The sequence below is a fragment of the Neoarius graeffei genome, chromosome 16 (assembly GCF_027579695.1).
Source record: "Neoarius graeffei isolate fNeoGra1 chromosome 16, fNeoGra1.pri, whole genome shotgun sequence".
In the NCBI taxonomy this organism is placed as follows: domain Eukaryota; kingdom Metazoa; phylum Chordata; class Actinopteri; order Siluriformes; family Ariidae; genus Neoarius; species Neoarius graeffei.
Genome location: NC_083584.1, coordinates 42,512,016 through 42,533,282, shown reverse-complemented (window position 1 = coordinate 42,533,282; position 21,267 = coordinate 42,512,016). Strand labels below are relative to the sequence as shown.

General features: G+C 42.4%; 1 protein-coding gene across 2 annotated transcripts in view; it reads left to right on the top strand.

Annotated features, from left to right (window-relative positions):
• The window catches only part of angpt1 (angiopoietin 1), a 99,228-nt gene that overhangs the window by 61,510 nt on the left and 16,451 nt on the right, over window positions 1-21,267 (top strand). The gene's annotated exons all lie outside the window — the stretch shown is intronic.

The window sequence follows — 21,267 nt, the reverse complement described above, 5'->3', positions numbered from 1 at the left end:
CCAACTGAACAAGTGACAGCAATACCTAGTATAATAATCTGTTGAAATACTAAAACTCAAACAGCCAAGGAAACAAACCAACCATATAAAGTACAACTAAGAGAACTCAAAGCAGCTAACCCCAGGCTAGACCGTACACAGCCTGCACTGGTCTAGACCAAAACGCAGTTAAACAGTGGACAGGGAAGAAAGGGAGAGGTGCAGCCTGAAGAGGTGAGTCTTCAGTCTGCACTTGAAGGTGGTCAGGGAGTCGGCAGTTCTGACCTCAATGGGAAGGTCATCCCACCAACAGGGAACCAGGACAGAGAGTAGTCTTGAGCGGGCTGGGCAGGAGCGGAGAGGAGGAGGGGCCAGGTGACCAGTAGTAGCAGAGTGTAGGGATCTGGCTGGCATGCAGGGGCACAGGATAAGCAGCTACAGATAATGGATGGATAGATAAATGTGATAAATGTTAGTTGCTCTGGATAAAGGTGGCTGCCAAATGCCCTAAATGTAAAAATGTTATGCTGTTAACAGGTATCAACGTACACAGATCAGAAACAGCTTTACCAGTCAAATGTACGATGTAAAATTGAACGACTTGGTAATCACTGTGATAGGCTAGTTTGAATCATAACAAGTGTAATATCGTGCATGAACTCACAAGTTTAGCTAACATAAGAGAATCGTTACCTGTTCTCACTGACGACAATACACAGATTAGCAAATGTTGTTCAGGGTTTTTTTCTTTTGTTTTGTTGTTGTTGTTTTTAACGTGAACAGTATTCATTATTTGGATGCATAACATCCAATTTCTTCAGTTTGTTCTTCGTCGCCATTAGCTAATTATATTGAATTTGTAATGCTAGCATGTTTCAAAAGATGTAGCCTACTGTTATGTTAGTTATGATGTTTTTATAGCTTGGTAGGCAACAAACAACTGTTGCTTCAGTGTGTGTATTTTATCTTCAGTGTGACTCCTAATCAGGCCATACACAAATAGGGGTAGCCGCTTTGTGAAATTTTCTGTGGATGCAGATTAGTATTTAACTCCACCTTAGAAGACCACCCCAGTAAAGTCATTGGGTTTAACCTGACCACACCAATGTAAAATGTTGCTCTGGCTCGCATGTTAGACAGTATTCAGACAGTATTGGTGGCTTAAATCTACAATTTACAATAATATTTACATGAAGGTGCGTAAGTGTATTCAGACATGGAATAAGCATATGCTTAAGTCGATTTTCTGGATGCACTGCTGAGAATACGCAAATAACCTACATGGAGGTCACGCCTCTGAGGTGTCCACATTTTTATTGAGTTGAAACATCAGGAATGGGTTTTTCAGTAGCTTTTAGAACACTGCTTTTAAACACAAGTACTTAAGCCAGTAATAATAATGGAAAGGAAATGCAGAGTGCATTCAGAAATAACCTTATTTTCTGTCAGATATAATAATATGTAACACAAAACCAAGAGACAAATTTACAATAAAATATAATACATGAATGAGAAGATGGCAAGCATTGAAATAACAAAATATAAAAAATTAAAGAAATCAAATAGGAGCTTCGTATATTTTATTAGTATATGCTGTATGAATTGTCCTAGTTGTAATTATCACAATAATCTGTACAAATTTAGTTTAATTTAACAAGATGACTTCTACACTCATTATTCAGCTGCATAGAAAAAGCGCATTCTATTCTCTTGCTTTTTATTTGTTTATACAGTATCATGCTCAACCAGTTATTCATGCATAAAACTCAATGAAGCCAAAAGATACTAAATCAAGCACAAAATTGTAATGTCTGCAATTTACTTAAGTAATGGCAATGCAAAGAAAACACACCCTAAAGTTACTCTGTCCTAAGCAGTGTTTCTTGATGCTCTTTCAAGCGGCACTGTGCAAAAATAAACTTTTTAAAGAACTTTAAAGGGACAGAACTATTAATTAATTAATGAATACTGTCATATCCATCCATCCATCCTCTGTACCGCTTATCAGTCAGGGTCGCGGGTGACCTGGAGCCAGTCCCAGCTGACTTTGGGTGAGAGATGGGGTACACCCTGGGCAGGTCGCCAATCTATTGCAGGGCTGACACAAAAATGAACAACCATTCACATTCATAACTATGGGCATTTTAAAGTAGCAAATTGACATAATCCACAGGAACATACAAACTCCATACAGAAAGGCCCGACCGCAAGGTTTGAACCCAGAACTTTCTTGCTGTGAGGCGACAGTTCTAACCACTGAAATGTGTGAAATGTAAATATGAAATGTAAATACTCTGTCCAGTGTATTTACAGCACAAAACATGTAAACAAAACAAATTGTGGTTACTTGAAACTGTCAACCAGTGGACTAAATTCTTCCCTTCACTCGAGCCAATATCATGCAAGAAAAATGTGCTTACCGTAAGTTCAAGTTGAGAATTATTTCTAACTCAAACATATATCTGTTTTACTCAAACACCACTATTTATGTAACCCTCGCATAACCCTCGCATAACTACTGGATAGCTCTTAGTCTGTAGTAATGTCTAATGTGTAATGCTGATGTGCACAATTTCTGTATTAAATTCTCAGTCCAAATGCTTAACTCAGCTCTGAATATGTCACTTTGTGTCTTATTTAGTCGGCTAAAATTACAGTATAGGAGAAGAATTCAAAATTCGAACCTAATTTGTACATATTTGTGTCTTAGTGTATTACTTCTCCTGAAACACATTGGATAATCTTTCCGTCCTTATTCCATTTTTCCTTAAAATTCTGCCTGTTGGTAAGATGCTTAAGACATGAAATTTAGAGATGGAACATTGTATGACATGTTGAAACATGTTTAAGGAGTTTGTAATGACCATCAACTCAAACAAAGTGTGTTTAGAATTTTGTGCCAGTATCCTAGCAAAAGAAACCTGAGCTTCAGTTACAGAGAATCATGCGCCACTGTACAATAACAATGTGTCAGCAATCAAGTAAAGCTTTAAAACACAAAGCTGAGCGTATTTAGAATACTAATGTGGTGTTCCTGTGACCCTGTTGTCTTACATGAGTAATAATGTCTTCCGAGCGTGATGACAGGACAAAATCATGCTAATATTTGCAACCACTATTGTGCAATCATAATATTGCAATTGTAATCATTCGCCTGGTGTATTCTTTTTCACTTTCCATTTATGAAGCATGATCCAGCCAAACCAGTGAATACTGGCACACTGTACTGATGCGTCTAAAATGGTTAGCATAATTAAACAGATTGCATTTTGTTGTTGTTAACCGAGTAAACCAATAGCAATATTTCCTTGCATGAAATTGGCATAGGAACATTAGCAAATTTGGCAGGACTGTTTCATACAGCCATGTGTCCAGTCTCTTGGTCAGCTCGTGTCTTTAAGAATGTTGTAAATGTAAACACTTACTAAATAAATGAGGTCTCGAATCATACAGTACTAGTGGACAGAAATTGTAGTTATGACCAGTGCAGCTATGAGCAACTTCCAAGGAGGAGAAAATGAAATGTGCTAAAAAAAAAAAGATAGAGGAGAGAACCAGATGGAAATAGATGTACCGTAAGTTTAATCATATTAGAGGCATTTTCCACAAACCGGCTAAAATTGTGAGTGCATATGACACTTCATTTCCAAGAGAATCCACTGGCTTTCCTACAGACCTTCAGTCTTGAGGCTTCTTCAGTTCTTCATATCCAACAATCAACTCTGTGGATTTTAGCCAAAGCAAGTAATCAAAATTTGTTTTGTAGCTACAGTATGCCACAATATCTCTGTATTTGACGCAGTGATCAGTTATGCTGTCGTCTCAAACCGAGTGCCACATATATCTCAAGTGTAGAGCCAAGAAAATAATGGATATGAGGCTTTAACAGAGCCAAAGCATTAGTATTATGGATGGTGTTGGTTGAGTGGAAGTACGCTTGGGTCAGGTTTGTAAGAAGCACAGGTTCATACAGACTGTTGACATGCAAGGGTCTACAACTGGTCATTTGCCAAACCTAGCTGTTAGGACTAGGACTGTTTTGGCCTCTAGAGGCCGCTGTTATTTCCTTTTCATGTCGTGTTTATTTTGGCCTCTAGAGGCCGCCACTGTTCCTGTGTTTTGTGTTTGTGTTAATTGCCTAATTATCTTCACCTGTGTCCTTAATTAGTTTGTCTATTTATACCCCTGAGTTCAGTCCTCTTGTCACGGAGTCTTTGTGCTGTTATGTTTATCTCCAGTTTCCTTTGTACTGTGTTTTTTGATCTTCTTAGCTTTTGAATTTTTGCACTTTGCTTTTCTTTTGGATTATACTCTTTGGTTTTTTTTTTTTGTTGTTTTGCCCTGTATATAGTGTATATAGTTTAAATAAACCTTTTGATTCTTTTTCTACTTCCGCCTCACGCCTCTGCATTTGAGTCATCCCCCTGGTGGCCTAGTGGGGGTTTGCTGGATTATCACACCAACGAACCAGGTTCGAATCCCAGCAAAACCCTAACAGAAAGACTCCGTCATGACCGACTCAGCAGAGGCTGCTTCAACTGTCTACCCGGCCAACCTTCAGGGAATTATGGCAGCTTTGACACGCTTCGGAGCGACCATGGACGCTCATGGACGTACGCTCACCAGCCAACGTGAGGCCCTCGCTCGCCACGAGGAACTGCTTCAGCAAATTGGGAAAACCCTGGCACAGCTGACATCTCTGCCTGCATCTCCTGCTCCTGATCCAGTTCCTGCTCCTGATCCAGCTCCCACTCCTGCTCCAGTGCCTCCTGCAATGCTGCCTTCTTCACCTCGTGAACCCAGCCTTCCTGCACCACAGAGGTATGACGGCAAGCACAGTGAGTGCCGAGAGTTCCTTACCCAGTGTCAACTCACCTTTGAGCTTCAGCCTACCACCTACACTACGGATCGCCGCAAGATTGCCTTTGTGATCACCTTATTAGCTGGTAAGGCGCGAGCCTGGGCTACTGCTATCTGGCAAAGACAGGGACCTGAGTGCTTTGATTTCCAGCTGTTTTCTGAAGAGATGCTTCGGGTCTTCGATCAGGCAGACATCAGTACCAACGCAGCCCGAAAGCTCATGTCCATCCGGCAAGGAGGAAGCGTCGCAGATTACGCCATCTCGTTCCGAACACTCGCAGCAGTAAGTGGATGGAACGAGACTGCCCTGGTGTCAGCCTTCCACCATGGTCTGTCTGACCCCATCAAGGACGGTCTGGCCTCTATTGGATGCCCAAGTGACCTCGAAACCCTCATCTCACATGCTATTCGTCTGGACAACAGGATGAGAGAACGCCACCAAGCCTTGAGCCCCCCCAGCCTCCCTACCTCTACCTGGAGACCGTCTACCTCCTTCAGTGACTGTCCAGAACCCATGCAAGTGGGTCGTACTCGCCTCTCCGCATCTGAGAGGGAGCGCAGAAGGAGGGACAAGTGCTGCATCTACTGTGGCAAGCCTGGTCACTTCCGAGCATCATGTCCCGAACTCTTGGGAAAAGGACCGCCCCGTCCAGCCGAGGGAGGGTTGTGACGGGGCCTACCCTCTCTCCCGGACTCCCTGGCCAAGGAATCTACATCCCGGTCTCCATCTCCTGGGGTGAGTCTGTCCACTCTTGTCAAGCTTTGATAGACTCAGGGGCGGCTGGGAACTTTATGGATATTCACTTCGCCCAAAGCATCAATATTCCGACTGCACCTCTTGAAGTCCCACTGTCTGTGTCTGCCCTCGATGGCCAAGCGTTAGGTGATGGAAGAGTCACCCAAGTTACTTCTCCAGTTTTCCTCCAGTCTCAAGGTCACAAGGAAGAAATATCCCTGCACCTGATTCCTTCACCTGAGTTCCCAGTTATTCTAGGCCTTCCTTGGCTTACTCGCCACAACCCTCGCATAGACTGGGTAACAAGCCAGGTTGTGGAATGGGGCCCTGCATGCCATGCCTCTTGTCTGCTCTCTAGCTCTCCTGTGTCTCCTGCCGAGCCCCCTGATCTCACCGAGTTATCTCAACTTCCCACAGAGTACTGGGATCTCAAGGAGGTATTTAGCAAGAGCAGGGCCGCCGTTCTTCCTCCGCACCGGGCCTACGACTGTGCCATCGACTTGCTCCCTGGGACTACCCCTCCTCGTGGCAGATTGTTTTCACTCTCTCAGCCAGAACGCAAGGCCATGGAGGAATACCTCAAAGATGCCCTGGTCTCTGGGTTTATTCGACCCTCCACTTCACCTGCTGGAGCCGGCTTCTTCTTTGTCGGCAAGAAGGATGGGGGGCTCCGACCATGTATTGATTACAGGGGCCTGAATAAGATCACTGTGCGCAACCGATATCCCCTTCCGCTGATGTCCACAGCTTTCGACCTGCTCCAAGGCGCCACCGTCTTCACCAAGTTGGACCTACGGAACGCATACCACCTCATCCGTATCCGACAGGGAGACGAGTGGAAGACTGCCTTTAACACCCCGTCTGGGCACTACGAATACCAGGTGATGCCCTTCGGACTCACCAACGCACCAGCTGTTTTTCAGGCCCTAATCAACGACGTCTTAAGGGACATGATTAACCTATACGTTTTTGTCTACCTCGACGACATCCTTATCTTTTCCAAGACCGTGCAGGAGCACCGCCACCATGTCCGCCAGGTTCTCCAGAGGCTGCTACAGAACAATCTGTTCGCCAAGGCCCAGAAATGCGAATTTCATGTTCCCGAGGTCTCCTTTCTGGGATTTATTGTACGGACAGGCCAACTCCAAATGGACCCTGCCAAGACCCTGGCCGTCCGGGATTGGCCTACTCCCAAGTCCGTTAAGGAGGTTCAGCGGTTCTTAGGATTCGCTAACTTCTACCGCAAGTTCATCAGGAACTTCAGTTCTGTGGCAGCACCCATGTCAGACCTCACCAAAGGGACAGGTGGATCTTATGGCTGGTCTCCTCAGGCAGAAAAGGCGTTCAAAGACCTCAAGGACCGCTTCTGCACGGCACCCATTCTGGTTCTCCCGGACACCTCCCAACCATTCATCGTGGAGGTGGACGCCTCGGACAGTGGTGTCGGCGCGGTGCTCTCTCAACGTTCGGAAGGAAAGCTGCACCCCTGCGCTTACTTCTCCCACCGCCTGAGTCCTGCTGAGTCCCGGTACGATGTGGGGGATCGAGAACTGCTAGCAGTCAAACTGGCCCTTGAGGAGTGGAGGCACTGGCTGGAGGGAGCACAACATCCATTCCTGGTTTGGACTGACCACAAGAACCTGGAGTACCTCCAGCAAGCCAAGAGACTGAACCCTCGACAGGCTAGGTGGGCCCTGTTTTTCAGTCGATTTGACTTCACCCTCTCATACCGCCCCGGCTCCAAGAACACCAAACCTGACGCACTGTCCAGACTGTTCTCTGCCACTAACAGGGAGAATGAAGTCGGGCCTATTATCCCTGTGTCCCGGATTGTGGCCCCTGTCCGCTGGGGTATTGAGGAGGCTATCCGACGAGCCCAACGCCAGGACCCCGGTCCTGGGACGGGGCCACCAGGCCTCTTGTACGTCCCACATCAAGCCCGGGCCAAGGTTCTCCAGTGGGGTCACTCTTCCCCTCTCACCGCCCACCCGGGAGCTCGGAGGACCCTGGACTTCCTGAAAAGACGCTTCTGGTGGCCTAACATGGAGCAGGAAGTAAGGTCATTTGTCCTGTCCTGTGAGGTTTGCACCAGAACCAAGAACCCACGACAGCGTCCCCAGGGTCTCCTGCATCCTCTGACCATTCCCCGGCGTCCCTGGTCCCACGTGGCAGTCGACTTTATCACGGGTCTCCCTGAGTCACAAGGTAACACGGTCATTTTGGTCTTAGTTGACAGATTCTCCAAGGCCTGCCGCTTCATACCACTGTACAAACTCCCCTCTGCTCTTGAAACTGCGAAACTTTTGTTTAATCATGTCTTCCGAGTCTTTGGTCTTCCACAGGACATCGTCTCAGACCGAGGGCCCCAGTTCTCCTCCCGAGTGTGGCACGGGTTCTGCAAGGTCATCGGAGCCATTGCCAGCCTCTCCTCTGGGTTTCACCCACAGTCCAATGGTCAGACGGAGAGGCTCAACCAGGACCTGGAAACCACCCTGCGAGGCCTGGCTATGGATAACCCGACATCGTGGAGCACCTGGCTGCCATGGGCGGAGTACGCCCACAACACCCTGCAGTCATCGGCCACCAAGCTGTCGCCATTCCAGTGCCAATTCGGGTTCCAGCCACCTCTGTTCCCGGACCAGGAGGAGGATGCGGGGGTGCCCTCGGTCAACCAATATGTGAGACGGTGTCGCAAGACCTGGAGCAAGGTCAGGAAGACCCTCATACAGACCTCCAGAACCAACCAGACTCAGGCCAACCGCCATAGAAGACCTGCACACGCTTTCCGCCCTGGGCAGCGTGTTTGGCTGTCCACTAAGGACCTTCCACTGCGGGTGGAGAACCGCAAGCTTGCTCCTCGCTACATTGGCCCCTTCAAGGTGGTGCGCAGGGTGAACCCTGTCTCCTACCGGCTCCAGTTGCCCCGGACTCTGAGGATCAACCCCACTTTCCATGTTTCCCTGTTACGGCCCGTACTGACGTCTACGTATGCCCCTGCCCCTAGGAACCCCCCACCCCCCCGTATCTTCCAGGGGCAGACTGTGTTCACTGTGAATCGCCTGCTTGACTCCCGCCGGGTCCGCGGCGGGTTGCAATATCTGGTGGACTGGGAGGGCTATGGTCCTGAGGAGCGCTGCTGGGTTCCTGCTCGGGATGTCCTTGATAAAGAACTATGTCGGGACTTCCATTCGGCCCATCCGGATCGCCCTGGGAACGTCAGGAGACGCTTCTAGAGGGGGGGGTCCTGTTAGGACTAGGACTGTTTTGGCCTCTAGAGGCCGCTGTTATTTCCTTTTCATGTCGTGTTTATTTTGGCCTCTAGAGGCCGCCACTGTTCCTGTGTTTTGTGTTTGTGTTAATTGCCTAATTATCTTCACCTGTGTCCTTAATTAGTTTGTCTATTTATACCCCTGAGTTCAGTCCTCTTGTCACGGAGTCTTTGTGCTGTTATGTTTATCTCCAGTTTCCTTTGTACTGTGTTTTTTGATCTTCTTAGCTTTTGAATTTTTGCACTTTGCTTTTCTTTTGGATTATACTCTTTGGTTTTTTTTTTTTTTTTTTTTGCCCTGTATATAGTGTATATAGTTTAAATAAACCTTTTGATTCTTTTTCTACTTCCGCCTCACGCCTCTGCATTTGAGTCATCCCCCTGGTGGCCTAGTGGGGGTTTGCTGGATTATCACACCAACGAACCAGGTTCGAATCCCAGCAAAACCCTAACACTAGCTGAAATACCTCTGTACTCAAATACTGTGTGTTTGCAGACCAACTCTGTATATTTGGCCGAGTGTAGCTATTGTGTGGTCTTGAATCACATTTCTTCAAACCCACCACCACGAGGCAGGATTTGTACGTACGTGTGTGTGTGTGGGCAAGTGTTCATGCACCACTCCATAAACTCAGTACATGCACAGGGTTTAAATAACAACACTCATTGCCAGAAATAAAAACAGACACATTTGATATTATTTTAATAAATATATCCTCTCCAATGTGTGACTGAACATATGCTGAGGTTATTCAGTATTGTTTCTACTACTCACATCCTGGCAAAAAATAAAAATATTCCCGCTCCCCTGCTGTATGGGTATATGCTACATCTTTATTTAATATCCCTTTACTCTTACCAGCCAAGGCCTGAATGCTTGAATTTTTTTGCCATAATGGAGTAATCCTCTGGGAAATCGTACAATCTCTTCAGCTGTGTTTGATGTAGATTTGTGAGTAGAACTTGGCAGACAAGATGGTTGAATGATATGAGTAAGCTGTAAACTCTGGCGAGTGCCTTCTCAAACTAAATCTACTGATCTCGATTCATTTTTTTGACTGTCGTAAATCATTGTAAATATGATTATAATAGTCAGTCCAGCTGTTCATACATTAACACTCTTACTCTAATTTATGGGCCCAGGCCTTCATGAGTCTTCACTACCTGTCTATTTTATATTAACAGGCTATTTAAACTACGGAAATTAATCAAAATGTGCATTCGAAGGTAACTTTTTTTTTTACGTTACAGTTACTGGGATATAGAACTTGCTACTTTTGACATCGAACATTCTGCAGTCTAACACTGAGTCTGCAACCTGCATGATTTATTAAAGCAACTTTATGTGAGCCTCTGAACCATGTGACTTTAATTCTTTTCCCCCAAATCACTCCTTTACATAAAGACTGACAATTTTGCTTACATAGACTTTACCTATTGAGAAATTTAGTTATGTCAATATTCACACAGGAAAAATTATGCATATTCAGAGATATTTTATGCAGCTGCTTAAATTGATTTTCTGGGTGTGGCATTCAGTTTATGCAGATATCCTGTTTGTAGTTCACACCTGCAACATCACCTAACATGGAGTGTTTAGACCACCACATTTCGACATAAGGACTTGCCTTTAAGCCCAAAAAACAATCACGGATAGAAAATGTGGACTGACAAAGCAGACAGCTTTCCTTTTTCTTGCTGTCAAATATAATGCAATGTAACTTTAAACAAGTGATGATGTAAAAATGAAAATAAAAGGAAAAACATGATGATATATGATTGAGAAGACCACACACATTAATATCGTAAATATCTAAAAGGAATCTAGAGTACTGTCAACATACAGTAAGCACAGCAAATTTGTTTTCATTTAAAAATAGGGATTCTACCCTCATTATTAGACAGCTTACTATCATTTTGTTTGTGTATGTATATATATAAACACACTAAGCATTCTCGAAGGCCAATGTTAGCTTAACTGCGAGTCAGTACAGCAGTGAAGTCACCTTCCAGCGGGTGTAGCGTTCGTCAGTAGTGTTAGTGAATGCTAATAATGCGGTCAAGCCAGTGCTATCGAGCGCAAGTAGCATAGGCTAACGACTGAGAAACAAAGATTTCTGTCTCTAGACTTTTCTTCCACACATGTTTGCGACAGTATTTTTCACTCAGACTTAAGTATTCATTTCCCAATGTAATTTACTTAGTTACTTTTAAAATCAACATCAACAGCTACACACAACGGCACTACCTGGCAGCCTGCCGCTAATCCCTTGAAAAATCCTTTGCCCTGTTGCTTTTTTGGTGTGTCTTGGTAAGGTTTGGCTGAATTGAAGTCCCAGCTCTAATAGTAACAGTTCACCAATGCTTGTAAGTATGCATGAAGAATATCTAATGAAGTTTTGGTGGCCTTTCGGATGTTCAACACATCTTTCTCTTTCCCAACAAACAAAGAAACGATTCTGCGCATGCACAGCAGAAAACTCTCTCATTGAATATTCACATCAGCTCCAATATTTGACGTCATGTTGTCTTGACAACCATGCTATACTGTAAATCATATTCACCGCTCATTCTCCATTGGGTAGAGTGGCATAATTCATGTAGGATAAGCGATATGCTAAAAATATTGCATGCTATCGAACCAAATGAATGAAACCCGCTAGAAGGGAATAGAATACATGTTTTTATTCCATGGGAAAAGTGTCCTATGTGTATAATAATTCCCGATATTTCACTCCAATGACGTCACTCCCAGTGTTTTCCTGCTGACTGGATGCGTGTTGTCAAAATGGCAAACCAGTTCAAAATTAAAATTATTCTGATTAACGTGTGCATTTTTTTTATGGATGTGTCCATATAATATAAAGAACATTACACGGTGGCAGGAAGATATGAAGTTTATCTTCTCGTGTTGAAAAATATTTCACTTGTCTGCTTCGTTCACTTGTGAAATATGTTCACCACTTGAAGATAAACTTCATATCTTCACACCACCTTATATATACTAACCCCAGCTGTGAGATCATAAACATTAACATGTGTGTGAGATGCAGGCTATACGTACGTATCATACTTCTCATCTCATTATCTCTAGCTGCTTTATCCTGTTCTACAGGGTTGCAGGCAAGCTGGAGTCTATCCCAGCTGACTATGGGCGAAAGGCGGGGTACACCCTGGACAAGTCGCCAGGTCATCACAGGGCTGACACATAGACACAGACAACCATTCACACTCACATTCACACCTACGGTCAATTTAGAGTCACCAGTTAACCTAACCTGCATGTCTTTGGACTGTGGGGGAAATCGGAGCACCCGGAGGAAACCCACGCGGACACGGGGAGTACATGCAAACTCCACACAGAAAGGCCCTCGCCGGCCACGGGGCTCGAACCCGGACCTTCTTGCTGTGAGGCGACAGCGCTAACCACTACACCACCGTGCCGCCCTGTATCATACTTATCATTCGCTATTTTGAGTTGTCAAATGAATAAAATGCTAGTGTTTTTAATGCATGCTCCTTTACAAAAAAAAGAAAGAAAACGCATGCTCAGTTTGAAGGATAAGCTGACCAAGCACTCATTTACTATGCTTACAGCTCACTTTATGCTGCATGCGTTTAAAAAAAAAGCAAAAAAAAAAACTCCTCTTCATGGACTTTAAAGGGATGATACTATATTCGCCTCAAATGGTATTCTAAGTGTGTTTACATTGCATATACATACTTCAGTATGATATACTGTGGTTACAGCAAACTGACAGACAATGGTGCTAGACTTAACACTGCTGTTAGTATGAGTCGATACTGTACAAGAAACTGCTCACAGAATCATGCGTAACTGAGACACGTGTATGTTAAGGCAAACTCCACCCTGTTATTGTTTACATCTGAGGTCTGTATACCGACATACATCATTTTGGTATTAGCTCCTCATTATACATGATGAATACAGCCCTTGATGCACAGTCAAAACAATGAACTTTTATGGTGCTGCATTTCTGCAGAAGCCAGCAGACGTAATGACTCTCATCAGAAAGAATTGTGTACTGTTAAGGTTTCAGCTCAGGTACTGCAATAATGTTGAAGTGCTGGGTTTCAGATAGGTGTTGACAGATAAAAGGCATGCTGAGGGTTGACTGTGGTTTCGCTACAGGAGTTGGCCATCATGCTTGCAGTGATTATATTGATGGGCTCTGGCAGGTTCTAAACCTCTACCTCCTTTCATTCTACTGAAAAAGTAGCTTTATCTGACTCCTGACCTTTGGAGCACTCTGTGATGCGTGACTTATAGCAATTTACTCCTACTTTGGAGACCTTTTGCAAGCATTACTTGCTGTGGCTCTTCTTTGCTGGACAGTGCAAAAAGCTAACCATACAGCTCCATTAATCTAAATGAGATGGAGTATTGTGGTTGCTTTGTTTCTATGTATAATATGATACCTCTGTGTATTCTCCTACATTAGCTCCGATGGAAAAAAACATTGTTCGTGCCGACAGGATATAATGTAAACTCAATTTGGGACAGCTGAGGTAGCCAACTATACATTCTAAGCAAACAATGAGTGAATATACTCATGAATTACTGTCAGTTACACGTGAAAGACAACTGTGCAATGTACTGTTACATGATGGACTGTTTGGTCCAAAACATATTCCGAGCGGCTGCCTTTATAGAGGTTGTTTTCCTATTTCTATTGAAACAAGATTGAAAACATAGAGAAACAAACAAGGACAAAATACCATGTTACGCTGGCTATGAATCTGTGCAAATGTCACATATCCCGTGATCAAGCAATCCTAACAAACCACAATGCCTTTATTTTACTAGAAACATCAGATGGCACATTCCCTAAGGTTCTGCTATGAAAGGTAGTGAATATTTGACCCTATTTTCAGTTTGCATTCGATCTCAGGACTTGGCCCCAGGGAGTGCTGTGTTATTTCAGTGTGGCTGACCAGGAGTTTGCTTAAAGGCTTGTGAAGAATGAGGAGAGATGGGTGGAAGACTATAAGCTGCACAGATGTTCTTGTCTTTGGTGAGAGCTGTTAAAACAGAAGTGAGACATTCGAACAACTTCGAATGAATTGGACGTGAAGGAAGGAAGTCCTTTTTTCTCTGGTCTACTTATCACAATTAAGCAAAAGCCACAGCACCGTTATTGCAGATGAACTGGTGTATATTTGTCTGATTGGTTGTATGCAATTATGATGCATAGTGTCCTGGATTGAGCTTCTTATCAGAGTAAAGCAGCCTTAACTGCTGGAAAATGAAACGGTGTGTGTGTGTGTGGGGGGGGGTTTACTGGTAGCTGATCAGGAACTGGACAGGCTGTGTGTTGGAAGATTATTTTCAGAATCCTGCTCATAAATGTTGCAAGGATGTGGAAGAATTCACAGGGTCGTAGATGTTATCATCCGGATTGTTCCAAATTTGTACACAATATATTGTCTTTTAAAACGGGACAATTGGCAGGTGCATTTTTACATAGTTGAACACTTTGGTATTTTTTGACATGCAATCAACAAAAGGATGTGAACAAGGATCTCAGAAGACTTTGGCAGAGGATGCTTAGGGAAATCTCCAAATAAACAGCCCATTTGTATTCTTCTAGCATTGCACGCTATTACGTCATGTCCTGATCATTGTTTGAAGTGGACGGCTTTACAGTGATCAAGTAACCTGTGACCAGGAAACCTGCTGGATCGATTAAGTGTTAGGAATGAAAAAAAAAGAGAAAACAGAACTCCCACTTGGCACTTGTAATGACAACCACATAACCACAAGTTTGGCTCTTCGACCCCGCACATTGCATCACCACCCTCTTTGTGGATCGGAACAGGCCTTTGACACCACCAAAACGCAATCAAGTTTTCCCATTCCATGTCCAAGCTTCGTGTGAAGTGAGATTTATAACACTCATTCGCTCTTGTCCATTCCTATTAAGAGGGGTGGATTTCAAGACACAATTGTGTGAGGCTGAGCGTATTTCATTTGGTGTTCCTTATTCCTTGTTGGCTTGGGTCTGCAATGTTGTTTCTTGACCCTGAGCATTCATGTTTTGAGAAAAAAGGCCCCTCGTGAATGGATAATAAGAGGGAAGGAAAGTCATACCCAAGACACAGCTTTTAATGAGGGAGGTCAAGGAGGTTGGGAGAACAAAAGTAACAAATTCTAACACGCTAACATGAGGAGGTTATATCATATACAGTGTTTTGAATACTCCATTAGTACCAGTGTCTTAATGAATGAAGTTGAATAAATGGCAAGACAAGACAGCTGAGAAGTATTTTTGAATATGAGGACACAATGAATTTGTTTCAAGAAGAATGTGCAAGAACATTTTTCAGTGTTCAACCAAACATATTTTTTGTAGTATCAGACACAACCATCCAGTACTGACTCCAGCACATTTGATGCCTAAGCAGGATTCACCACTTGCATGTCCATTTCACGTCCTGTCTGAAATATAGCTAGCATATCAGTGCTCCATTCTGTGTGAGCTGCAGGCGCTGACTGTAAGTACAGCATTGTAGTTTGCATTTACAACATTTAGCAGACACTCGTACCTGTTTCAGCTTTCACGAGTGGATTAATGTCTCTGTCGAAGACATATCCTTCTGCTAGCACCAATAGTCGAACAATCCCTGTTGCACAGAAGTCAATGCAAGAGATAACAAAGGAAACAGTACAGTTGGTTTGTTGTCTGTATGTTTGTTTGTTTGCTTTTACGTGCACTGAAAATTCTGTAAAATCGTAGCCTACCTATGTCAAGAACATGCCTCATACCTGATTGTATTCAAATTTACCACAATCCCCTTCATTTAATATACAACAAGCTCAGTAAGTCAAGCAAGAAACTGGGCAAACAGATTTAAATTCAGTTATTTCACAGTCATTGCTATCCATTTCATATCTTTTGCTATTTTCTTTATTTGTTTCCCATGGCACTTTTCTGAAACTTTGTAGTATTTATTCAGACCAAAAAGTCATACTTTTGTGCTTTCACAATAGATAGATAGATAGATAGATAGATAGATAGATAGATAGATAGATAGATAGATAGATAGATAGATAGATAGATAGATAGATAGATAGATAATATGGGTCGGATGGTGGTGTACTGGTTAGCACTGTCGCCTCACAGCAAGAAGGTTCTGGGATCAAGTCCAGTGGCTGATGAGGGCCTTTCTGTGTGGAGTTTACGTGTTCTCCCTGTGTCTGTGTGGGTTTCCTCCGGGTGCTCCGGTTTCCCCCAAAGACATGCAGGTTAGGCTAATTGGTGGCTCTAAATTGACTGTCGGTGTGAATGTGAGTGTGAATGGTTGTCTGTGTCTCTGTGTCAGCCCTGTGATGACCTGGCGACTTGTCCAGGGTGTACCCCGCCTTTCGCCCATAGTCAGCTGGGATAGGCTCCAGCTTGCCTGCGACCCTGTAGGACAGGATGAGCGGCTAAAGATAATGGATGGATGGATAATAATAAAATTGCAATAATTAAAAAGTCTACATTTTTCATAGGGCTTCGGGAGGCACAGGAGCCCAAAGCAACTGAAAGAAATGCCTGGCTTTTGTATTTACTTACACATACTGTATATATCACTTTATCATCCTCCCAGTGTTATGGATCATCTATTCGCTTCATAACGCTGTCTGGTCTTAATGAACATATTATATTTGCATGCTCTCTCAGATACAGTACATACACCTCTTTGCCTTCTTCTCCACATCCCATACCACCACTGTTCAAGGCTCCTGATTTACATTTTTCACATGTCCTGCTCAGACTGCGCAGCCCCTGTACATACTGGCCCCACTTTATATTTGTGTTCACTGTCACACAAACAGACACAAGCTGTTAACATGTGAACAGAGATGGGACAGGTTGCACATGCTGTGCAGAGACAGGCACGTCAGACACCATATGGTGGGATATGGGATACATGCGCTCATATTTGATAGCACCTGCAATCTTTTTTGGTTGTTGAGTAGAGCTGGAACAATTGGAGCATTTTTGGTATGAGATAAATCACTCAGCGATGGTTTAAATGACAGACTTCATTTATTTTCCATATAGCATCATGTATGTGTTTGCTTCTTTTATCCAGTGCAAGTTTCCGGCATTTTTTGGACTTTTTCATTTAAACTAAAAGCAGATCCGTATTACACCTGTACTGCAAAGTGGCACAAATGAAACACCAGAGGTGCAAAGTAACAAACTACAAACACTTCATGACTGTACTTAAGTAGAGTTTTCAGGTTTCGGTACTTTACTTGAGTATTTATTTTTCTGACAACTTTTTCTTTTACTTCCTGTATTTTAACATAAATATCTGTATTTTCTACTAGAATAGCATGGTGGTGCAGTGGTTAGCACTGTCGCCTCACAGCAAGGAGGCTCCAGGTTCGAACTTCGTGGTTTTCCATGTGTCTGTGTGGGTTTGCTCCAGTTTCCCCCACAGTTCAAAGACATACAGATTTGGTAAAATACCCAGCCACTGGAGTTGCACAAGTCAGTGCATACTTCGTGCCAGTCCCAAGCCCAGATGGACTGGGGAGGGCTGTGTCAGGAAGGGCATCCAGTGTAAAACCAATGCCAAATCAAATACACGGAACAGATCCACTGTGGCAACCCCTAATGGGAGAAGTGGAAAGAAGATCTGTACTTTCTACTCCTTGCATTTTCAAAATCAGGCTTGTTATTACTTTTGTTTTAATGCATTTGTAGGGAATTACTGATTATTTTTATTTTGCATCATTGTGCGCCTTCCAGCATCAAGACCAATTCAAATGACACATAGAAAAAAAAAAACTACATTGACAACCCAATCTGTCAACCCTGAACCTGAATCAAAACATAAGCTGTGTGTAAATTCAGCAAACTGAAGTGAACAGATTTTCTTTGAACTTTTACATTTGAAAGTTTTGTGTAAATGTTCCAAGTTGTTCGATTTAAATACCTAACGTTTTAGCTGTATGTGATGTATGCTTTTCAAATTCTTCAAGTAAGTTATTATCAAGCATGTAAGGAAAGGATAGCTATCAGTTCATTAGATTAGCACGCTGTACATAGCTAATCAATATCGACTGCATGTGCAAGTGGATTATTTATTGGTCACAAAGTACCTGGCAATTAAAATATTTTCAGCAATATTTACACTTTATATATGATATTATTTAATCATTCATATAAGAAAGTGTGGGTTTGCCTCCTTCCGTGCACACATGCCGACCCCCCAAATATATTATGTTGTATTGTATTGTATTGTATTGCATTGTATTACATTCTAATATTACATGAGATTCAGTTCGCTTTGCACAGAAACAGCCAGTAGAAATATTCATCAAAGGGCTCCTTTTTACTTTTATACTTTAAGTACATTTCAGAGGCTGTACTTTTGTACTTTTAGTTGTGTAAAAAAGGTGCATAAGTACTTCCACTTTTACCAGAGTATTTTTTTATACGTGTCTGTACTTCTACTTCAGTAAAGAATGTGTGTACTTCTGCGACTTCTGTGAAACACCACCCAAAAAAGCTATAAACCTGCAACCTAAATACATTCAATACTCTTTCTGATATCCTTTGAGTGCAATTTTAACTCATTTCTATACAGTGTTGGATGTTCATTACATACATTCCATGCAAAAGTTTGAGACCACATTAAAAATCTTGGATTTTTTTAATTGAAAATAAACTAACTTATATTTCAAACAAAGAATATTTAGTATTCAAAATTCTTCATTATTTCTAGGTGCATATTTAAATGTAAGCAAATGTATGATCTTGATCACGTTAACAGTTTTATACAGAAGGTCAGATTTTCCTCATGCCTGATCTCTTCTACTGAAGCGCGTGTTCAGATGACACTCCAGTGGATTTGATTGAAAATGGATCATAAGGTTTTGCACAAACTTGTAGAGTCCATGCAGCTTGAACATAGATTGTCATTAAAGCAAAAAGGAGACAAACCAAATACTAAGAAAGTCTTTTCACTGAATTTGTTGTCAGTAATATAATTTGTAATTTAAAAAAATTTGGATTAAATTTGGAAAAAATACAAAATAGAAATGCTTTTTCACTAGTGCTCTCAGACTTTTGGACCCCACTGCATGGACCTGCGGAGAAGTACCGTACACAAAGAACAATCATCCATTTAAATATGTATTGTAATTGATTGTCATTATCAAGAGTAACTATTATGACATGATATGGTGTAGGTTACTATATTTTAAACATAATTCAATGAATTTAAAAAAGGATAATAGTTTTGTGAGCTACAGTGGTGCTTGAAAGTTTGTGAACCCTTTAGAATTTTCTATATTTCTGCATAAATATGACCTAAAACATCATCAGATTTTCACACAAGTCCTAAAAGTAGATAAAGAGAACCCAGTTAAACAAATGAGACAAAAATATTACACTTGGTAATTTATTTATTGAGGAAAATGATCCAATATTACATATCTGTGAGTGGCAAAAGTATGTGAACCTCTAGGATTAGCAGTTCATGTGAAGGTGAAATTAGAGTCAGGTGTTTTCAATCAATGGGATGACAATGAGGTGTGAGTGGGCACCCTGTTTTATTTAAAGAACAGGGATCTATCAAAGTCTGATCTTCACAACACATGTTTGTGGAAGTGTATCATGGCTCGAACAAAGTAGAGATCTGAGGACCTCAGAAAAAGCGTTGTTGATGTTCATCAGGCTGGAAAAGATTACAAAACCATCTCTAAAGAGTTTGGACTCCACCAATCCACAGTCAGACAGATTGTGTACAAATGGAGGAAATTCAAGACCATTGCTACCCTCCCCAGGAGTGGTCGACCAACAAAGATCATTCCAAGAGCAAGGCGTGTAATAGTTGGCGAGGTCACAAAGGATCCCAAAGTAACTTCTAAGCAACTGAAGGCCTCTCTCACATTGGCTAATGTTAACATTCATAAGTCCACCATGAGGATAACACTGAACAACAATGGTGTGCATGGCAGGGTTGCAAGGAGAAAGCCACTGCTCTCCAAAAAGAACATTGCTGCTCATCTGCAGTTTGCTAAAGATCACATGGACAAGCCAGAAGGCTATTGGAAAAATGTTTTGTGGATGGATGAGACCAAAATAGACCTTTTTGGTTTAAATGAGAAGCGTTATGTTTGGAGAAAGGAAAACACTGCATTCCAGCATAAAAACTTCATCCCATCTGTGAAACATGGTGGTGGTAGTATCATGGTTTGGGCCTGTTTTGCTGCATCTAGGCCACGACGGCTTGTCATCATTGATGGAACAATGAATTCTGAATTATACCAGCGAATTCTAAAGGAAAATGTCAGGACATCTGTCCATGAACTGAACCTCAAGAGAAGGTGGGTCATGCAGCAAGACAACGACCCTAAGCACACAAGTCATTCTACCAAAGAATGGTTAAAGAAGAATAAAGTTAATGTTTTGGAATGGCCAAATCAAAGTCCTGATCTTAATCCAGTCGAAATGTTGTGGAAGGACCTGAAGCGAGCAGTTCATGTGAGGAAACCCACCAACATCCCAAAGTTGAAGCTGTTATGTATGGAGGAATGGGCTAAAATTCCTCCAAGCCGGTGTGCAGGACTGATCAACAGTTACCAGAAATGTTTAGTTGCAGTTATTTCTGCACAAAGGGGTCACACCAGATACTGAAAGCAAAGGTTCACATACTTTTGCCACTCACAGATATGGAATATTGGATCATTTTCCTCAATAAATAAATTACCAAGTATAATATTTTGTCTCATTTGTTTAACTGGGTTCTCTTTATCTACTTTTAGGACTTGTGTGAAAATCTGATGATGTTTTAGGTCATATTTATGCAGAAATATAGAAAATTCTAAAGGGTTCACAAACTTCCAAGCACCACTTTATGTATCAATTGCAGTTCATTGTTATTGTCGAGTTCCCCTCTTGGGACTCTGTACTCCTTAGGGTGCTTCTGTCAATACATTGTCCAACAGTGGCTTGAAGTCTGCTTTTGACATCATTGTCCGTCTTATCTCCTGGGCGTTGAACCCCAACAGATTCTCAAACTTAGTCCACTTTGGTGATCTCATGTCAGAAAGAAGCTATTGTTGCAGTTTGTTATTACCCATCCAACAAATGTGTGCCATGTATTTTAGCTGCTGTTCAAAACAAAATAGTTTTAAAGGTCGGGTCTTGGTTATATTACGTAGGTCAGCATTTAACATCCTGTAGCACCAACCCAGGTCCCCCTTGATAAAAGCATTACTTGGCACAAGTAGGGTTTGTTTTGTTTTGCAGCAAGATTGAACAAATCCCACTCTATTTATTTAAAGACAATGAGAAGTGATGTGTATGTACCATATAGCTATAATGAAGTCACACTTGCATGTATGCATTTAGAGAAAAGAAGTGTGCCATACTGTAATTGTGCCAGCACTCCTCCC